Here is a 21,823-nt window from a genome sequence, read left to right as displayed (position 1 = left end):
ATGTGCATCCTATAATTCAGCCTCTCCACGTGCCAGAGGACGGGGGCCGGGGGGCTGAGCCTAGCCTGCTATCAGTTCTCGCTCAGATCACAGTCACTCCCAACCAATCACAGAGAGCCTGCAGTAGTCCTAACACATCTAGTACGTATGGATGGACTCATTTTGCTGCTCCACCGGATCAATGTCACGTTATTACAAGCAGCCGCAGCAAAGTAGAGCTGTAGGACAGTTTGAACAGGGGGAAATAGAGTGGGGCATCGGGCGTCAATCAAAATGTCAATTAGATCCGATTGTGGGACAGCTGGTGCCGGAGATCAGATCAGATGCGTGGTGTGTGCGCTGCCTGCCCGCTGTACTTTCACGTGCCCGGGGCCAGAGCAGCTAGTGGTCTCACACACACACACACACACACACACACACACACACACACACACACACACACACACACACACACACACACACACACACACACACACACACACACACACACACCATGCCAGAGCACAGCACCCTGCTGTGCTCTGGCATGTCCATTAGTGGCTATTCACCTTATGTAGCCACGCCCATTTGACCCGGTTGTGTGGCCGACTGGCCGTATCAAAACTTCCGGCAAAAAATAAAATAAAATAAAATGGCTGGCTGCTCCAATATCATCTAACTCTGAATTAACTACCGTAAATTCCGGACTATAAGCCGCACCTTTTTTCCCGTTTTTTGGCCTTTTTTGGCCCCTGCGGCTTATATAACGGTGCGGCTTATCTATGGATTTTTTCCAAAAAAAAAAAAAAAAAAAAAAAAAAATCTCTCTTTTTTAGCACTCTTTCTAACTATAAATCCACTTCTGTTTTAATTTCCTCTCTTGCCCTCTTTTCACCACACTGTATGACACTGTATGACACTGTGTGCACTGTAAAAAACAACACAGGTGGTGTTGTGTTATGTTGTTTTGTTGAAATGTTAATAAATGGGAGCTTCCTCAAACAGCCATCTCTTTCCCGACAATCCCCTCTGTGCATGAACCCTTACATATGGTAATTAAACATTAAAACACAATAATAAAAAAAAAAGAAAAAAAAATACCATTAAAACACCCGCGGCTTATAGTCCGGTGCGCTTATATAAGAAAAAAATAGTCAACTTTGCAGGTGCGGCTTATACACCGGTGCGGCTTATAGTCCGGAATTTACGGTAATAATTTAGCCAATTGTATGTAACATACCAAATAAAAGCAAACGGCAATGTCTAAGAATGCAACGCCATGTAACTGGCTCGTTAAGTCTCGCATTCCAGGGAATTACGTTAACGTCTGCGGGTCTTATTGACGTTAGTGGCTCGAGCGCAACTCGGAGGAGAGAAAACTATCTGAAGCTTTCTTTGTTGGAGTCCAGGTATATATATAAGTGCTCGTCATTGTCGACGATAACGTTATCTGACCTGGCTAACAGTGGATACTCGCTTGCTTGCTGTGTACCGGCTCAAAGTAGTAGGCTACGTTCTTTATTTTACCCCCTTCACTGTCCGCTCCAAAACAACTCTCTTATTTTGCGCCGTGACCGCCGGAAGTGTTAAAAGGACCCGGAAGAATTTGGCCCACTGTAAGGTCTGAACATAAGGTGAATAGAGACACTGCATGAAATAGGCCACGCCCATCACGGGGGAAAAGCTCCGTTCATTTCCACACACCAGCGTCATTTTCCTTGAATTAAACATAGCTAAAAGCTGTTGTGTGGTGGGCTGCGCAGACAACAAATGTAAAAAATCGCCAGTTAAAGTTTTTTTGTACTCCTGAGCAAAACAAAGAAGGCATTGAGAATTGGCGAGAAGAAAAATGTGGATCTAGCTGTCAAGAAGTAAGTTGGAGTGTTCATCTTCCGTATATACAATCTTTTTGTGCAACACGCAACCATGCACGTGACATAGGAGAACGCCAGGATTGGAGGGGGGGTTTCCGTTTCCCCCCGTCTTGGGCGTGGTTTCCGAATGATGACGCGTTACGCAGTGTCTCTATTAGGGGTGTGCCGATTAATCGTTTTTTAGATGCATCGCGATGAGTCACATGACGATTAAAATCGATTCACAATGTTCGATTATCGATTTGCAAAAAATGCATTTTTTTTGCAATTTTTTGCAATTTTTTTTTTGCTTTATTTGCAAAAAATACGGTATTTCGCCCGGAAAGCAGTTCCTTAACTGTAAAACGAGACCAAAACCGAAGTACTGGAAACTGGAATCACTGAAGAAAGCATGCAGGGTGGCTGTAACATGTGATGCGTGGACTTCAGTCGCAACTGAAGATAATGGAGGTACATTTGTTTGTTTACTTTAATTAATGGATACTGACAAATATACCTTGCTTAAAAAAAATCCTGTTTGGTGAAAAAGATGCATCGAAAATTGTGATTAATCGTAATAATCGTTTAATAATCGAATCGTAGCACCCTTAATCATAATCAAATCGAATCGTGAGGTGCCTAAGGTGGCACACCCCTAGTCTCTATTGGTCACTAGCCCAGTGCCAGTCCAAGCTGCTGGGCCCATGCCAAAACACCCATTTACTCCTATTGGGCCTCCTATATGGCACTACTAAGAGTGGAAAGTGGAAACACAATGGGAAAACTATAAGTTCCCTGAAAATCAGCACACTCAGAGAAAACAGCCATGCATGACACATGCAAATAATCGACCTGAAACGCTTAATCACATGGCCCCTATTAGTCCTATTGAAAAATCAATGTTACATTTTTTCCCATGCAAATACTGTGTGTTTGGGGGGGAAAGGCACAGAGAGAGAGAGAGAGAGAGAGAGAGAGAGAGAGAGAGAGAGAGAGAGAGAGAGAGAGAGAGAGAGAGAGAGAGAGAGAGAGAGAGAGAGAGAGAGAGAGAGCAGTAACTCAGTATCAGGCCTCAGTGGCAGACTGTGTACAAGGTCAGTCGACAGTGACCCGACAGATTCTCTCTGCAGAGGTGTCATTATGGCAGAGTCCTGCAATGTTTGGAAGTCATCCACTGTCCTGTCCCCTCACATCCTCTGCCCGGTTACACAGGTAAAAGACAAGCAAAATCACAGAGGAGGAAGAAAAAACTCATGCTGGTTAGACCAGGCCTAGCAAAAAAAGCGAGAATAACCGTGTTATTTTTCATCACAAACTCAAAAAGAAACATTTTCCAGCATGAAGCGTTTGAAGTATATCATCATTCTTCACGTATGTTGAGTGCGTGTTACACTAACATTGCATCTGTTGCCAAAACACAGATGCAGTAAGTGAATGCTCAGATCAGATAACAGATGGACCGGGGGGAAAACACTGTCTAAATGGATAGTTCTCAGGGAACTTGAAAACCACAATCCTGGCTCATTGTATCACGGTGAGATTTTGCTTAAAGAATGGGATAACTTGGGAGAACGACATGTGGGCTTTTTCTCCTTCATTTTGACTGGGACTGTGGGGGCAGGTTGACTGGGACTGTAGGGGCAGGTTGACTGGGACTGTAGGGGCAGGTTGACTGGGGCTGTAGGGGCAGGTTGACTGGGGCTGTAGGGGCAGGTTGACTGGGGCTGTAGGGGCAGGTTGACTGGGACTGTAGGGGCAGGTTGACTGGGACTGTAGGGGCAGGTTGACTGGGGCTGTAGGGGCAGGTTGACTGGGGCTGTAGGGGCAGGTTGACTGGGACTGTAGGGGCAGGTTGACTGGGACTGTAGGTAGGGGCAGGTTGACTGGGGCTGTAGGGGCAGGTTGATGTCATTCAGAAGTAGGGGTGGGCGATATGACGATCTTAGATCGTTAACGATTAGAATGGCTCCACGATCTGCCTGTCCAGACAGATCGTTAGAATCGCGCTACAGGCAGTGCACATTCTATCAGTTGCATTTCTATGTTTGAAAGATGACTCCCAGCGCCCCCCCACCCCTTCACAACACCAAAATAGCCACATTCTGTCATTGTGTTTTATTGCAACCAGCCAACTCAGTCTTTTCCGACTCTGAGCTGTCTCCGTGGCTAGAAAAGAACGTTGATAGTCCTCTTTGAAATGACTAGGTTATTGCAAACTCGCAGGCACAAGCTAATGGAGGCCTATGCTAATGCTAGCTACCTAGCGTTCGGCTAGCCGTAGTGCTCAATCTTTTGGGAAAAAATGCGAAATAAGCGCTTTGACGGTTTCCTCTGCTTCTCTCCTCTTCTTCGCCATGCACGCGCTAACTACACATTCAACCCTTGCCATTATCGTTTGATGAACAAACTAAGTAAAGTTGAGTAATAGCAAGATTGCGTGAATAATGTTTTAGCCAGCGCTCCTGCAGGGCCTGCTTGCTGTTTCTTCTTCTAATGTTTTATGGCGGTTGGCAAACAACTTTTTGTGCATTACCGGCACCTACTGGAGTTTGATGTCTTGATAGTGGAAGGGCCTGCCTGCGGGCTGGGCGTGGACTTATTAGAAGGCCACGAGCCCAGTGCATTGTGGGTATTTCTGCCCCTTCGCACCCGCCCCTCCCCTCCCACCCCCACCCCACCGAGTGCATTTTCTTTGATTTCTCTGGCTAGCAACCATTGATTCAAAAAATGTCAACGGATTCCAACTCCATACATTTAATAGATCTTCATATGCACCACGGAAAAGCCATCATTTAACCAAGTTGCTTTGTTGCCTAAAACCTACCGTAAATTCCGCACTATAAGCCGCACCGGAGTATAAGCCGCACCTGCAAAGTTGACTGTTTTTTACATATATAAGCCGCACCGGACTATAAGCCGCGGGTGTTTTAATGGTATTTTTTTTTGTTTTTTTGTTTTTTTGTTTTAATGTTTAATTACCATATGTAAGGGTTCATGCACAGAGGGGATTGTCGGGAAAGAGATGGCTGTTTGAGGAAGCTCCCATTTATTAACATTTCAACAAAACAACATAACACAACACCACCTGTGTTGTGTTATGTTATGTTGTTAAAAGAGGGCAAGAGAGGAAATTAAAACAGAAGTGGATTTATAGTTAGAAAGAGTGCTAAAAAAGAGAGATTTTTTTTTTTTTTAAATCCATAGATAAGCCGCACCGTTATATAAGCCGCAGGGGCCAAAAAAGGCCAAAAAACGGGAAAAAAGCTGCGGCTTATAGTCCGGAATTTACGGTAATCAAGTTGTTTTATTTGTGTTTAACGTTGTTGGAAAGGCAGCGAGGTTTTCAAATTAACCACTGTTTTGTTTCAAATTAACATTGAGATTATAGACGTAAAATGCATATTTTAGAAATGATTTTGCCAACGTTTTGTTTCAAATTGATGTTGATATTGCACATCAATCACAGCACAGTCGCTGATTGGCTCTGCAGCTTCTGCTAAACCCCCCCACTGGCTTTGGGGCCAGACCATCACGCAGAACCAAATGAAATGTGAGTTCACGTGACGGGCTGGTTTACCAGGCTACTCCAATGTGTCCAAACTTGTATCTCTCCTTCTCTCTCTCACAGACAGACACACACATGCGTGCCGGTGCGCGACTGGACAACAGTTTTACTGCTCTGGATGCGTTGCACAGCTGCTTTCATGTCATTGAGTTCTTTCTGCTTCGTCGGTGCTACAAACTCAGCTATTATCGATCTTTCCTCAATTAATCCAAGGTCTCAAAATGGAGGTAGCAGGTAGAGGAGGTAGGCTACAGAAACAGTTCTTATTCCTTCCAATTTCTTTTAATTACCTCATGCGCTCTCAATTGGTCACGCAGCCTACTCGCAGTAAAATTGACAAATAGATCACAGTCGAGTCCACACAGAAAATCTGCGGTGGCATTCGTTTTATGGACACTTCAAATAATAATTACAGCGAATAATGCTTCCAAAATGTTTGTTTTGAGACCACATAGGCTACCTCATTTAAAGCGTGTCTTTACTAGTGCAGCAGGTGCACTAGTGCAGACAGCTTCACTCGCTGATTGTGAGTTCACGTCTTAATAAAGGGTTACTCTGTGTGTTTCACTGCTCTAACTAAATTATATTATAATGTTGCTTTGTCATGTTCTGAGCCTGCCCCGCCCGCACCCGTGATATTTTCATAATTTGCCAACCCAGACCGCCTGCGGGGCGGGCCAGCCCGCGGGACCCGGCAGGTTCTGGGTGACCCGCGCATCACTAGCGGCTGGTCATGGCCATGTTGTAATGATGAATGTCAATGATGTTGTATTTTTTCTTTTCATTCTATGATGTATGTCTTTTTTTCTTTTCCTGTGTCTGAGCATGTTTGTCTTGTTCGTATGTTGTTCTACAAAAATTTAAAATTAAATATTTAAAAAAATAGGAAATTCTTAGCTCCCAGTGCACATGGCATTATAATGATTGAAATCATATCAATTTATTTGACTCTCATCAGTCAGATTGATCTATCAGTCGATCACCAGCCGACTGACCAACAAATAAACCTCTTCAGCATTGGAGGTAAGGTACATAAGCTGATTGATTTCCACAGCCGAAGAGGGGCAAGCCTAATTGGATGCATTTCAAATGGATTCCCCGTGGAACAATAACAATGACAGAAGAGCACGAGTGTGTGTTGTTGAGAAACAATGGGATCCTTAGCCAGAGTGAGACAGTGCTGAGGAGAATACAGTCCAGAGTGAGACAGTGCTGAGGAGAATACAGTCCAGAGTGAGACAGTGCTGAGGAGAATACAGTCCAAAGTGAGACAGTGCTGAGGAGAATACAGTCCAGAGTGAGACAGTGCTGAGGAGAATACAGTCCAAAGTGAGACAGTGCTGAGGAGAATACAGTCCAGAGTGAGACAGTGCTGAGGAGAATACAGTCCAAAGTGAGACAGTGCTGAGGAGAATACAGTCCAGAGTGAGACAGTGCTGAGGAGAATACAGACCAGAGTGAGACAGTGCTGAGGAGAATACAGACCAGAGTGAAGCAGTGCTGAGGAGAATACAGCCCAGAGTGAGGCAGTGCTGAGGAGAATACAGTCCAAAGTGAGACAGTGCTGAGGAGAATACAGACCAGAGTGAGACAGTGCTGAGGAGAATACAGCCCAGAGTGAGACAGTGCTGAGGAGAATACAGACCAGAGTGAAGCAGTGCTGAGGAGAATACAGCCCAGAGTGAGACAGTGCTGAGGAGAATACAGCCCAGAGTGAGACAGTGCTGAGGAGAATACAGCCCAGAGTGAGACAGTGCTGAGGAGAATACAGACCAGAGTGAAGCAGTGCTGAGGAGAATACAGCCCAGAGTGAGACAGTGCTGAGGAGAATACAGACCAGAGTGAAGCAGTGCTGAGGAGAATACAGTCCAGAGTGAGACAGTGCTGAGGAGAATACAGACCAGAGTGAGACAGTGCTGAGGAGAATACAGCCCAGAGTGAGGCAGTGCTGAGGAGAATACAGCCCAGAGTGAGACAGTGCTGAGGAGAATACAGACCAGAGTGAAGCAGTGCTGAGGAGAATACAGTCCAGAGTGAGACAGTGCTGAGGAGAATACAGACCAGAGTGAGACAGTGCTGAGGAGAATACAGCCCAGAGTGAGACAGTGCTGAGGAGAATACAGTCCAAAGTGAGACAGTGCTGAGGAGAATACAGACCAGAGTGAGACAGTGCTGAGGAGAATACAGCCCAGAGTGAGACAGTGCTGAGGAGAATACAGACCAGAGTGAGACAGTGCTGAGGAGAATACAGACCAGAGTGAAGCAGTGCTGAGGAGAATACAGACCAGAGTGAGGCAGTGCTGAGGAGAATACAGACCAGAGTGAGACAGTGCTGAGGAGAATACAGACCAGAGTGAGACAGTGCTGAGGAGAATACAGACCAGAGTGAAGCAGTGCTGAGGAGAATACAGTCCAAAGTGAGACAGTGCTGAGGAGAATACAGACCAGAGTGAGACAGTGCTGAGGAGAATACAGACCAGAGTGAAGCAGTGCTGAGGAGAATACAGTCCAAAGTGAGACAGTGCTGAGGAGAATACAGACCAGAGTGAAGCAGTGCTGAGGAGAATACAGTCCAAAGTGAGACAGTGCTGAGGAGAATACAGACCAGAGTGAGACAGTGCTGAGGAGAATACAGACCAGAGTGAAGCAGTGCTGAGGAGAATACAGCCCAGAGTGAGACAGTGCTGAGCAGAATACAGCCATCCTTCTTGGAAGGCCAGACTCAAGGTGAAAGCTTCATTAATATCCCCTCACATTGCCAGACATCACTTAAATGACTACTGCACAGAATGTGCTCTAAAAGAGACGGGAGCTTTTAATTAACCCCTTCAAACCTGCATGACACAGAGAGAAAGATATGGGGTTAGGTGTTAAATGTCTTAAGGAATATTCTGAGAGCTCAAAGGGCCAGGTAAGCATTGTGACACGTTTAGACAACGGGGTGCAGTGCTGAGGAGGGGAAAAGCTTCAGTAACCCAGGGTGAGTTGTCAAGAGGCCTAGCACATGAGGGCGGGGAGGCGGGCCTAGCACTGTGAGGGCGGGGAGGCGGGCCTAGCACATGAGGGCGGGGAGGCGGGCCTAGCACTGTGAGGGCGGGGAGGCGGGCCTAGCACTGTGACGGCGGGGAGGAGACAGAGGAAGCACCACTGCCATGTCTCTGGAGAAGCCAGGCTGAATGTGTTGTCCCCTACAGCATGGAGGATGGAGATAGATAGATAGATAGATAGATAGATAGATAGATAGATAGATAGATAGATAGATAGATAGATAAATAGATAGATAGATACTTTATTGATCCCCTTGGGGAAATTCGGGTGTCCAAGCAGCTCTGATAAAAAGATATAAAACACAGATTAAAATGACAAGACACATTAGAAGAGAGGAATAAAGTGCACACGGGTTAAAACCAGTGTTATGTTAAAAACATAAAAATGACATGGGGTCATAGAGAAACATTATTGAATCAGATAAAAAAGTGCCAATTAAAAAATATATAAATATTATTAAAAAGTCAGATAGTGCAGTAAATTATGAAAATTGCACCAGTTCCAGTTTATTATCGCACAGAGTCCACGCATGTAACGCAATTAATTAATTAATTGTCGGGGGTACGGTGGTGCAGTGGTAAGCGCTGTCGCCTCACAGCTAGAAGGTCCTGGGTTCGATTCCCACCTGGGACGCTGTGAACGCTGAAGAAATGCGTGCCCGTCCGCATGTCCTCGAGTGCCCACTGCCCGGGTGGGGTCATCAAAAGGGCCTTTCTGTGTGGAGTTTGCATGTTCTCCCCGTGCCTCCCGGGGGTTTCCTTCATATAGGAACCCCTTCACCAAAACATGCAATATCCTGGTTGCTGATGTGGGAGGGGAACACATTGGAATAGCGTGATCCTCCCACGTGCTATAGAGACACTGCATGGAATAGGCCATGCCCATCACGGGGGAAAGGCTCCGTTCATTTCCACACACCAGCGTCATTTTCCTTGAATTAAACATAGCTAAAAGCTGTTGTGTGGTGGGCTGCGCAGACAACAAATGTGAAAAATCGCCAGTTACCGTTTTTTTGTACTCCCGAGCAAAACAAGGAAGCCATTGAGAATTGGCGAGAAGAAAAATGTGGATCTAGCTGTCAAGAAGTACGGTAAGTTGGAGTGTTCATCTTCCGTATATACGATCTTTCTGTGCAACACGCAACCATGCACGTGACATAGGAGAACGCCAGGATTGGAGGGGGGCTTTCTGTTTTCCCCTGTCTTGGGTGTGGTTTCTGAATGATGACGCGTTACGCAGTGTCTCTATGTCCTACCGGTGAAGCTTCCCCTGTCAGGTGAAAAGAAGCGGCTGGCTAACTGCCCATGTCTCGGAGGAAGCATGGAGCCAGTTTTCGGCTCTCCCCAGATCGGCAGAGGGTGGAGCAGCAACTAGGATAAATATAAATTAGCACTAATGGGGGATAAAAATGGGATAAAAAATCGGGGGGGGGGGATTAATTGTACCAAATTAATTGTGCTCTGCTGCACTGAACTATATTGCAAAAACAGCATACTGCTTCACAACAACACAACTCAGTATGATCACATTCAGCCTTGGACATTGACATGGTATGTATCCACAGCAATCCTGTGGGCGCAGTGGAAAGAGACAAATCCAGAGCAGCATAGCAAAGTTGTACACACGTAAAGCATTTCCACTCATTGATTTTGGCACGTGTCCAGTGCATGGCCTGCTGCACTTCCACTCCAATTATATTCAGTCAGGCCGCAGAGTTAATCAATTAATACACAGTCATTTGGACTGCGATAATTCAGAGTGTTGCATAACAGTGTGGTGCCCTGCTATATCACACTCACCAGAACACCAGAGTGTTGCATAACAGTGTGGTGCCCTGCTATATCACACTCACCAGAACACCAGAGTGTTGCATAACAGTGTGGTGCCCTGCTATCTCACACTCACCAGAACACCAGAGTGTTGCATAACAGTGTAGTGCCCTGCTATCTCACACTCACCAGAACACCAGAGTGTTGCATAACAGTGTAGTGCCCTGCTATATCACACTCACCAGAACACCAGAGTGTTGCATAACAGTGTGGTGCCCTGCTATCTCACACTCACCAGAACACCAGAGTGTTGCATAACAGTGTGGTGCCCTGCTGCTATATCACACTCACCAGAACACCAGAGTGTTGCATAACAGTGTGGTGCCCTGCTATATCACACTCACCAGAACACCAGAGTGTTGCATAACAGTGTGGTGCCCTGCTATATCACACTGACCAGAACGCCAATGTGTGCAAACCTGCACAGCTGCTGCTGGCCTGCACTGCAGTTACTGACACACTCCAGCTAGCTCTGCAACTGTGGCCTAGCATCTTTCCATACTAGTAGTCCCATACAAAGAAACCACATCTCATTTGAACTAGCAGGCGCTATCAGGGTGCAATGCTTCCAATATTCTTATTTCTGCAAAAATGCCACAATACAGACGGACCCCATTGATGTTGAAATGCACCACAGCAAAAGGCAAGCAGATTAACACTTTATTAGGCAGACAATATCAGACAGCTGTCCCACTAACTCCTCTGTTTTAGTCTTGGTTCATGGATGCGGAGTGAAGTGGAATGCAATTAACACGCCTCTCTCTCTCTCTCTCTCTCTCTCTCTCTCTCTCTCTCTCTCTCTCTCTCTCTCTCTCTCTCTCTCTCTCTCTCTCTCTCTCTCTCTCTCTCTCTCTCTCTCTCTCTCTCTCTCTCTCTCATATGAGAGAGAGAGAGATTCCATTTTTATCACCAAATTCCATGATTCTATACGTTTTTGCCGTTCAACAGCATCTTCTTTAGTTAAAATTGGCTAAGACAAGTGGACTCTGTGGTGGTGTCTGTGGTGGTGTCAGTCACGATTGGTGATGGATGTCATCATGTCACTTGAGCAATTGTGATGTCATCAGTGAGATCATCAATGATGTCACTCGAGCAACTGTGATGTCATCAGTGATGTCACTCAAGCAACTGTGATGTAGTATGAGCCAATGGCACACAGTTGCACGATGGCGCCTAGGTGGGCGGGTGGTGTGTCTGTCTGTCTGTCTGTCTGTCTGTCTGTCAGTCATGATTTTGGGAGTCCGTGATTTCCATAACTGCAGCCATGGTGCATCATCTCAGGCTAATACTAAAAGAGGCAGTATCTGCTCAAATAGCCGAACGTCTCTGGCATTCAATTAACACATTTCAAGAGCTGCCACAAACATGTAAACCACAAGCATATGCCTAACATATGAACTGCAAACAGAGACCTTGGTTAGCTTTTAGTTCTGGCCGCTGATTATGCATTTCTCCTGTAGCATGGCTGCAGCCAGGGTATCCAGGAATGCATGAGTGAAACACACAGGAAACAGCCAGGGTATCCAGGAATGCATGAGTGAAACACACAGGAAACAGCCAGGGTATCCAGGAATGCATGAGTGAAACACACAGGAAACAGCCAGGGTATCCAGGAATGCATGAGTGAAACACACAGGAAACAGCCAGGGTATCCAGGAATGCATGAGTGAAACACACAGGAAACAGCCAGGGTATCCAGGAATGCATGAGTGAAACACACAGGAAACAGCCAGGGTATACAGGAACGCATGTGTGAAACACACAGGAAACCGCCAGGGTATCCAGGAACGCATGAGTGAAACACACAGGAAACAGCCAGGGTATCCAGGAATGCATGAGTGAAACACACAGGAAACAGCCAGGGTATCCAGGAACGCATGAGTGAAACACACAGGAAACAGCCAGGGTATCCAGGAACGCATGAGTGAAACACAACGGAAACAGCCAGGGTATCCAGGAAAACATGAGTGAAACACAGGAAACAGCCAGGGTATCCAGGAACGCATGAGTGAAACACACAGGAAACAGCCAGGGTATCCAGGAACGCATGAGTGAAACACAACGGAAACAGCCAGGGTATACAGGATAACATGAGTGAAACACACAGGAAACAGCCAGGGTATCCAGGAAAACATGAGTGAAACACAGGAAACAGCCAGGGTATCCAGGAACGCATGAGTGAAACACACAGGAAACAGCCAGGTTATCCAGGAATACATGAGTGAAACACAGGAAACAGCCAGGGTATCCAGGAATGCATGAGTGAAACACACAGGAAACCGGCAGGGAGAGAGGAAAAGCTGGGAAAGCAGCCATGTTTGTTATTAGGCGGTCCAATCTGCCCTCTGCACCTGGTGCAAAAAGGGAGAGTTCACTCTCTCATTGTCACACATGTTAGCACAGTCAATACTACAGTCTTATTCATCAGTGTACTTTGATACTGTATTACCTAATCATCATCTCTTATCAACCTTAATATGGAGTTGTTTCTATGCTCTAACTCTAATAAGACTGAGGTAGCAAATACTCAGCAAAAAGAGGAATAATTTATGTTTGGTATAATTCCATCCATAAGTAACACAATGACAGAATGGTCATACTGTATACTGTGTGATAAACATCTAAAAGCTCAAATCTTATCAGATGGGGGCCCTGGGACAAAATCTTACCAAATGGGGGTCAGTGGTGAAATTTGTTGTCTAGGGTTTGTGTTTAGGGGTCCTTGACATGAAAAAGTTGGAGAACCACTGGTATAGGGGCATTTCCAAATATATACAACAGTCAGTCAATGTGCCTCCAGTCTTTGTTTGAAAAAGTATGAATGTCATGTGAATGCAGGGTCAGGAAAGCCTCGCTGCACACACAGCTGTCTAGCTTTTCCAAGGGGAGAGCAGGAACTTGCAGGGTGGAAATGATTCCCTGCTTCCACAGAAGAGGATGTGGAATCTTGGAGCAAATATGAAGAGGGATTTCTGACTCTCAGTGCAGGAAACAAAGCACAGCAGAGAGAAAAGAAAAGAAAAGCAAGAATGCTTTTGCTGGTTTAGGGAATGTTCGGCAGACTTGCTTAGATAGCGGATCTGGGGTCTGTCCGTAAATGGCGTGTTCGAGCGAGAAACTCGTGCAGCGCTTTGTTTTGTGCGGTGCCAGGGGTTCGACTTTGGGATTCCTCGTGGCCGCGCGCCTGAAAGTAAAGACAACAGTTGTAAACGTGCAGTGGAATGAGGACGAGCTGAACAGACCTGTCTGCATCGAGGATCTGCACTGAGCTCGGGCACGACCAAGCCCTCACGCATTCCTGTCTGCGTCTCACATTTCTGTCCACAGGAGGGACAACAGTAAGCCTCTGTGGTTTTGTATGGGGAAATATTTCCACTGCTGCCCCCACATTGGCTCCACATGGGGCGCAGGCCTATGCTTGATGTTTTGATTTGACTGGGAGGACGGTCCCGTACGCTAATCCGTTCCAGAGGGAGTGCATCGGCCAAACAGAGACACGGTGTAGCAACTGACTAGACGTGTCGAGACAACACCAAGCACATCGTCACTATGTCAGCGGAGATAGCCTGCAGCAGCACATCATCACACAATCCCACATTTCATGATGGAATTTTTGTTTTGTTTTCATGCTAGGTTTTTTTAAGCTAAGTGGTTGTTTGTCAAAGTGTTGTTATTTTCGGCACTTGTGAGGTTTGAAGCGAGCAGAAAAGGGGAAGTACACGCTGTCTGATCTGTGCTCAGTGACTGTGGGTTTGGGGTTGAGGGTTTGAAGCTGAATGATAGAAACATCCCATTGACCAAGAGGTTACTTTAGTTCACGCGCATAAGTGAGAGGACAGCAAACATACACGGTAGGATTAGGGATGCACGATATATCGGCAATCATATCGGTATCGGCCAGTATCGGCCGATTTTTTAACATATCCGTCATATCGGTATCGGTCAGATGTTGCAATGTTAATATCGGTTATCATTATCAGCCAAATTCTTCACATTGATATGAAATAATGCAGTAAATCTATGATTTATGGGCTTTTCCAAAGGCTTTGCAAATAAAGAAATGCATAACTTTTTCAAATTCAGTGTTAACATGTGTTTTTCAGTATGTACAAAATGTGATGATCATAAAAATGTGGTTTTATACAGATCATATCGACATCGGTAAATATCGGTTATCGGCCATAACAGCAATGTTAATATCGGTTATCGGCATCGGCCAAAATTTTCATATCGGTGCATCCCTAGGTAGGATCATACACGGTAAGGTGCGGTTCAGATCAGATCCCAGAGTTCGCACCTGCCCCACTCAGTTATGCCCATCTCCCACATAGATAATTATACAGTCCGAATTACCAGGCATTTTTGTGGTGTGGTGGGATGGAACAGAGGGGCATTTTTTCTTTGTCTGTACACATTTAGCCTGTGACAGCGCACTGAAAGGGATTACATCATCGCTATTGTAGCTTCCGAGCCCTCTGGTTTCTTCCATTGGCCGGTACAGTGGACTGGCCAAAGCCACACAAAGACACAGCATTCCAACAGTTTAGCAGGAAACGCAGGCCCATATAGTCACACCTCATCACAGTCAAACTCATCAACCCCCTCAAACGCCAGAGAAATGACACTCACACTGAAAAGCACTGGAGGCCATATTATCATCAAGTCATTTGACTTCTGACTATGGTCTGACTAATGTGTAGTCGTAGACTGAATTTCAATCATGGAAGACCAAATAAGGCATTAATAGAGCACCCCATGCTGTCATACCCCTCAGCCCAAATGACGTCACTAAATGACGTCACCATCTCCGACGTCACCTTCTCCATGACGTCCCAAATGACATCAGTTATGACATCATAAATGACATCATAAATGACATCAGTTATGACATCATAAATGCCCTTCTCCCAAATGACATCAGTTATGACATCATAAATGACATCAGTTATGACATCATAAATGCCCTTCTCCTGGTACTATATAAAGCCCCCATCACCACAGCTTAAATCACACTTGTGCAGTCATCACTCACCTTGTGTCAGCATCACGCATTCATCCAGCATCTCCAGAGCAAAAAGCTTCATTCAGTCCATCATCATGTCTGAGTCTGAAGACGAGCAGCAAAGGGTCAACTCCGCCGTGGACGCCTTCCTCCAGAGCACGATCAACGCCCCGGCCAGCCCCGGGCAAATCTCCAATCCCCAGGCTTCATCTTCGGCGTCACAAGGGACGCTCCTCTCACCAGGGGCCGCAGCCGCAAAAGGAGATCCAGCGCCACGGAGGTCCAAGTCGTCTCGCCCGGATCTCAGTCCGCGTAGCACTCCGGAGGCCGTGGCCGCGGCAAAAGAGCCAAGATCCTCTGATCGCAACGATTTCATCACTGGTCGGGTCCCTCATCGATGCCCGGCTGAGGACGCTCGGGAGCCCCACGCTCCCCACAGCAGCAGCCCAATCAGCACCGCCCCAGGTTTCAGGCTTGTATCCCCCCTTTTCAGCCGGCATCTCTTCCGTGATATCAGCCCAGCCAGCCCCGCTTCAAAATCCAGGTGTGTGCGCCGCACTCATTGCAGGCCGGGTGCCAATCCCTGAGCAACTCTGCCCTGTTGCATACGGCCGCTTCCCTCTCGCGTGTCCAATCGGGTATTATCAAACATGCATTTAGTCCCTGGTTTCAGTCAACGTTGCGGCAATGCTGCTGCACTCATTTCAGGCCGGGTGCCAATCCCTGAGCAACTCTGTCCCCGTTGCCCGCGGCCACATCCCTCTCCCGTGTCCAATCGGGTTTTTAACAACATGCCTCTAGTCCCAGTTTCCAGTCAACCTTTTCTTTTCATAGCATGTTTCCTCTCTTATGCATCCAATCCATCGATCCAATCCCAGTCATTTAGATAAAGTATAACCCTTGTAAACTTTTTCCGGCCTATGCTGAGTAGCGCGCTAGCTACCTGGCTAGCCACCGGCCTTCCATGCTATACTGCGCATGCGCGTCGCTGGTCTAGCGTTGTCAGTGTTGCCAGATGGCAAATGTTGAATGGGGGGTATTCTAGAGGTGAAAGGTTGCAGAAAAGAGGCACCATGAGTTCCCTACTTTCTCCCAGTAGGGAATCGCTCTTCCTCTACGAGATTTACTCTGGTATTGCAAACGTATACGAAGCTACAGTCTCGATCATAAACAAAAGGTGCTCCAAAATTCTCCCCCTGTCAGCCCACGACCTGACTAAAGCATACGCCAGGCCAGCTCCATGACCCCCGTTTTCACTCTCCCAGTTCCTGAAATAACTTTAAATTCCTTTGGGGGATGTCCTATCTCATACAGCACCGACGCCCTCTCTCATAAGCAAGAGGAGCGTCACATCATGGAGTCATACGCCATACTCAAACCGTCTATTCTGATTCAATAAAGTTTGTTAAAATTATATTAAGAGTCTCTCATGATTGAAGTGTAGTCGTAGACTGAATTTCAATCATGGAAGACCAAATAAGGCATTAATAGAGCACCCCATGCTGTCATACCCCTCAGCCCAAATGACGTCACTAAATGACGTCACCATCTCCGACGTCACCTTCTCCATGACGTCCCAAATGACATCAGTTATGACATCATAAATGACATCATAAATGACATCAGTTATGACATCATAAATGCCCTTCTCCCAAATGACATCAGTTATGACATCATAAATGACATCAGTTATGACATCATAAATGCCCTTCTCCTGGTACTATATAAAGCCCCCATCACCACAGCTTAAATCACACTTGTGCAGTCATCACTCACCTTGTGTCAGCATCACGCATTCATCCAGCATCTCCAGAGCAAAAAGCTTCATCCCACCACCTCCCCAGATCACCACCAATGTCATGACTCCTGTTGGAAACAAATCCCCTTAGGGGGGATGTCCTATCTCATACAGCACCGACGCCCTCTCTCATAAGCAAGAGGAGCGTCACATCATGGAGTCATTCTCTCATAAGCAAGAGGAGCGTCACATCATGGAGTCATACGCCATACTCAAACCGTCTATTCTGATTCAATAAAGTTTGTTAAAATTATATTAAGAGTCTCTCATGATTGAAATACTACCAGACACAATATGTCATATTAAAACTGACTGAGCTTCCCTTTTCTCCCAGGAAGAGATATTTCATCGATGGTCATGTTAAAACCCAGGATTACATGACTCATTTTCATGCTTGCCACAGTGGGATGGGAAACACAAGCATGAACTGGCCTTGGAGCCGACACCAGACCTGTTGGTGCACCATCCAGGAGCAGACTACATCTCGGTCTGTTTAGTTTATCTTTACCAATCAACAAGGAGACAGACTCCAGGGTCTATAGCAGCCAATCAGGTGGTACTGCACATTTCCAAAAGCGGAGGCCAAGAGGTCAACCGTTTCCAACTCAAGGCAAAATTAGCAAATCTGAACATTTCTGAGGGTAGCCTAGAACTAAGTGCATCGAAAAACAACAACTCATCAATTGGTTTAACGCAATCATACTGGATTTGAATATCTGAGCGTATTGAATAAACATCAAGGGTCATTAAATCAATATTGAATAATTCACTCTGAACTTGAGCATCAATAACAATGTCTCTAATCTAATGAGTCATCCAAAAAAGTAAACAGTGAGTTAGTTTAATGATGGCCACTTAACATAATTGCAGCCTACACATTCCAGAGAGGCAGATTATAAAGCATGCACAATGCCCCTCTTGTTGTTGTCTTCCATCTTTGTTCATGCTATTCCCCTCCAGCCAATGCACAGGAGACAATAGAATCATAAGCTTAACTTAGCAACAGGAAGCTGCCCTTTGTGAAAGTGTAGGCGGCATGTTAGAAAGACACTGCAAATTGTTACAGCATGAGAGGTAGGCTATGTTACTGAAAAAGAAACATTGTCCTATGGAAGGAGAGGGGAATAGGGTGGAGCCTTCCTCCTTGTAAGGAACATTATAAGGAGGTTGTGTTCAGAGTTTGGATGGATTTTTGTTTTTTTGAAGGGAACACAAGAGCCGGCATCAAAGTAACATTCATCTGTAGACAGATCCTGTCATCCTGCTGGTACTCCTGTGGGTCTGATACCAAACTATCCTGCTGGTACTCCTGTGGGTCTGATACCAAACTACCCTGCTGGTACTCCTGTGGGTCTGATACCAAACTACCCTGCTGGTACTCCTGTGGGTCTGATACCAAACTACCCTGCTGGTACTCCTGTGGGTCTGATACCAAACTACCCTGCTGGTACTCCTGTGGGTCTGATACCAAACTATCCTGCTGGTACTCCTGTGGGTCTGATACCAAACTATCCTGCTGGTACTCCTGTGGGTCTGATACCAAACTATTCTGCTGGTACTCCTGTGGGTCTGATACCAAACTATCCTGCTGGTACTCCTGTGGGTCTGATACCAAACTACCCTGCTGGTACTCCTGTGGGTCTGATACCAAACTACCCTGCTGGTACTCCTGTGGGTCTGATACCAAACTATTCTGCTGGTACTCCTGTGGGTCTGATACCAAACTATCCTGCTGGTACTCCTGTGGGTCTGATACCAAACTACCCTGCTGGTACTCCTGTGGGTCTGATACCAAACTACCCTGCTGGTACTCCTGTGGGTCTGATACCAAACTATCCTGCTGGTACTCCTGTGGGTCTGATACCAAACTACCCTGCTGGTACTCCTGTGGGTCTGATACCAAACTACCCTGCTGGTACTCCTGTGGGTCTGATGATACCAAACTATTCTGCTGGTACTCCTGTGGGTCTGATACCAAACTATCCTGCTGGTACTCCTGTGGGTCTGATACCAAACTACCCTGCTGGTACTCCTGTGGGTCTGATACCAAACTACCCTGCTGGTACTCCTGTGGGTCTGATACCAAACTATTCTGCTGGTACTCCTGTGGGTCTGATACCAAACTATTCTGCTGGTACTTCTGTGGGTCTGATACCAAACTACCCTGCTGGTACTCCTGTGGGTCTGATACCAAACTACCCTGCTGGTACTCCTGTGGGTCTGATACCAAACTATTCCGATGTCCCCAAATGAGCTGGTTGAGGCACGCACTGTAAAGTCTTGTCTTAACCTTGACTCATATTTTTGTCAGTAGCATAAAACAGACTGGGCGGCCCATTCTAGATTAAAATAGAGCTAGCATGCTATTCCCAACAGACTGATATAAAGCTGCTGCATTGGCATGAGATTAATTCTCTATAAGAAATCCCATCAGAAAAGGCAAGAAGCTGTCCAGTGTGAATCATAGACGCTACGCTTTAGAACAAGCTACATTGTGGAAATCAAAACGGGGCAAGTAAATGCTGAGGTTAGACTCAATAGTAAAAATGGCAGTGCAGCTATATGATCAGTCATGCCTGCTGTAGGTCAGCTAAGCCTAGCAAGAATGCTAAAAACCCTTGATCCTGGCCCACAGCTAATCTCCAGAGCTTCCTTTCTTCATCTGACCCATGCCAAGTTATCTCATCCAAAAAGCACTACTGCTGGACCTGGCACTATGTTCAGGAAGGGGAGTCCACTCATTTACAATGTCCTATCTGCATAGCTGTGTGAGCCGTTTTGTTACAGCTGTAAACACGCTGCTTTTGAACACACCTTACCTCCACATCTGCTGGAATATGAGAGCATACCACAGCATGTTACCTTGGCATGTATCTAAGCAAAACAAAATGTGCCTTGTAGGCCTTGCATTGCCAAATTTCCTATTCCATCAAGTTCCCATGACTGTCTGTGTCACTCTGGACAAGTACTCGCTTGTTCAGTGTTTCTTCACAGTCATTTCAATCTGTGTTTTGAACAGAAAACAGTTGTTTTAGTGTAAATTCTGCTCACATGGGATACACAAACCAGCTAAAGGAGGGCCTGTTCCACTCAACTTGGTATTGTCTCATAAAAAATAGGCTTATTGAACAACATCCAATGTGGCAGCTGCTGTCAAACGCTACTGTCGTGAGCTTAGCAACATCCCATGTAAGATGTTGCCCCATCACAAAGCAAACAACAACAATGTATAGGCAACAAAAACATGGCATATTGATCATGCATTCACCATGCAATGATCTTGGCCTAATCTAGTCAAGCAGATCCTGATCCAGCCAGGCTGTCCAGGCTGTAAACAAATCAGACCTCTTATGGCCAGGCAGAGGGGCACAGGAAAATCACCTGGAGCCTACAAGCCCCTTCATATGACGACAACAATGGGTAAAACATGCTGAAAACGACTGGTGTGGTGACAATTACATGGAGACGTTCATACAGCACAGCCTGTGGTGATCCAGTGTGTTCGATGCCACCTGTAAATCGTTCCCCCCGAAGCCGGACTGGGAACAATGCCTTGCCCTTGGCCTTGACTGAGCATAAATCCATCGATGCACCAGATCTATTGCCAATACATACGGCAGGACAGATACATTCATTCCCGAAACGAATCCACTTCGCCTATCACGAGCCTTACCACACTAATTAAACAGTACACTGGCACCGACTGCGCACTGATATTACTGCAGCTTCACACAGCACAAGGTCGGCTTTGTCCTCACAGACAGCGAGCAGATGTGGTTCAGCGTTTACCCCGAGCAACACCCCGCACATGACGGACTAGCAGCACCATGTTCCCGACTCACCTTTTCTCCTTTCCGCCGCTTCAAGCACTGGATGTCAGTCACACAATACAGAGCGGTTTCTCCCTTTTGTTTTAACTCGTACAGGGTCCTAAGTCCGAAAGACGAACGCGTAACGGCCTCCCTTATCTTCGCAGGAGACGGGCTGGCTCCCGGTAAAATCCAAATTTCCCTGGCGTCTTCGTCTGAGGGGCGACTTGGAAGTTTGATAGAAAGTTACGGCTTTGCCTCGCTGCGCTATGCAGCTGCTGGAGGGATGAGATCATTCAGGCAGCCTCCCATCTGTCCCGGAGTCTCGCGAGAAGGCATCGTGGAGAGAAAGCAAACGTTTCTGTGGCAACAGCGCTCACCTGTAGTGTGTGTGTGTGTGTGTGTGTGTGTGTGTGTGTGTGTGTGTGTGTGTGTGTGTGTGTGTGTGTGTGTGTGTGTGTGTGTGTGTGTGTGTGTGTGTGTGTGTGTGTGTGTGTGTGTGTGTGTGTGTGTGTGTGTGTGTGTGTGTGTGTGTGTGTGTGTGTGTGTGTGTGTGTGTGTGTGTGTGTGTGTGTGTGTGTGTGTGTGTGTGTGTGTGTGTGTGTGTGTGTGCGTGTGTGCGTGTGTGTGTGTGTGTGTGCGCGTGTGCGTGTGTGTGTGTGTGTGTGTGTGTGTGTGCGTGCGCGCGCGCGCGTGCGTGTGTGTGTGCGCGTGCGTGTGTGGCGTCAGTGACGTCAGAGAGGAGAGGAAAGGAAAGAGCTCTCACTCTGTCTACTTCCGGGTGCCACAAATGTAGGGTTGTTCATCCATTCATTCATTCTGATTTGGATGCTTTCATTCTTTAGGTTAGTAGGCAGGCTACTATTCTATTAATGTTTTTTTTACATGTTTTTGTTTCATTTTTACGGAGCCCATTCATGATGTCATGTCTGCAAATATG

The 21,823-nt window shown here is 46.4% G+C and overlaps 1 protein-coding gene across 2 annotated transcripts in view; it reads right to left on the bottom strand.

Moving 5' to 3' along the window:
• LOC310772685 (signal-induced proliferation-associated 1-like protein 1) overlaps positions 1-21,039 on the bottom strand; it is a 78,600-nt gene extending 57,561 nt beyond the window's left edge. For both annotated transcript variants that reach the window (XM_083632549.1, XM_083632550.1), the window contains exon 1: positions 20,917-21,039. The gene's annotated coding sequence lies outside the window, so the exon portion shown is untranslated. The remainder of the gene's footprint in view (positions 1-20,916) is intronic.
• Between the last annotated feature and the right edge of the window lie 784 nt (positions 21,040-21,823).

The sequence above is a fragment of the Poromitra crassiceps genome, assembly GCF_964638095.1.
Source record: "Poromitra crassiceps genome assembly, chromosome: 3".
Taxonomy (NCBI): domain Eukaryota; kingdom Metazoa; phylum Chordata; class Actinopteri; order Beryciformes; family Melamphaidae; genus Poromitra; species Poromitra crassiceps.
The sequence above is the reverse complement of the archived record's forward strand: the minus strand, read 5'-3'. Positions and strand labels throughout refer to the sequence as shown.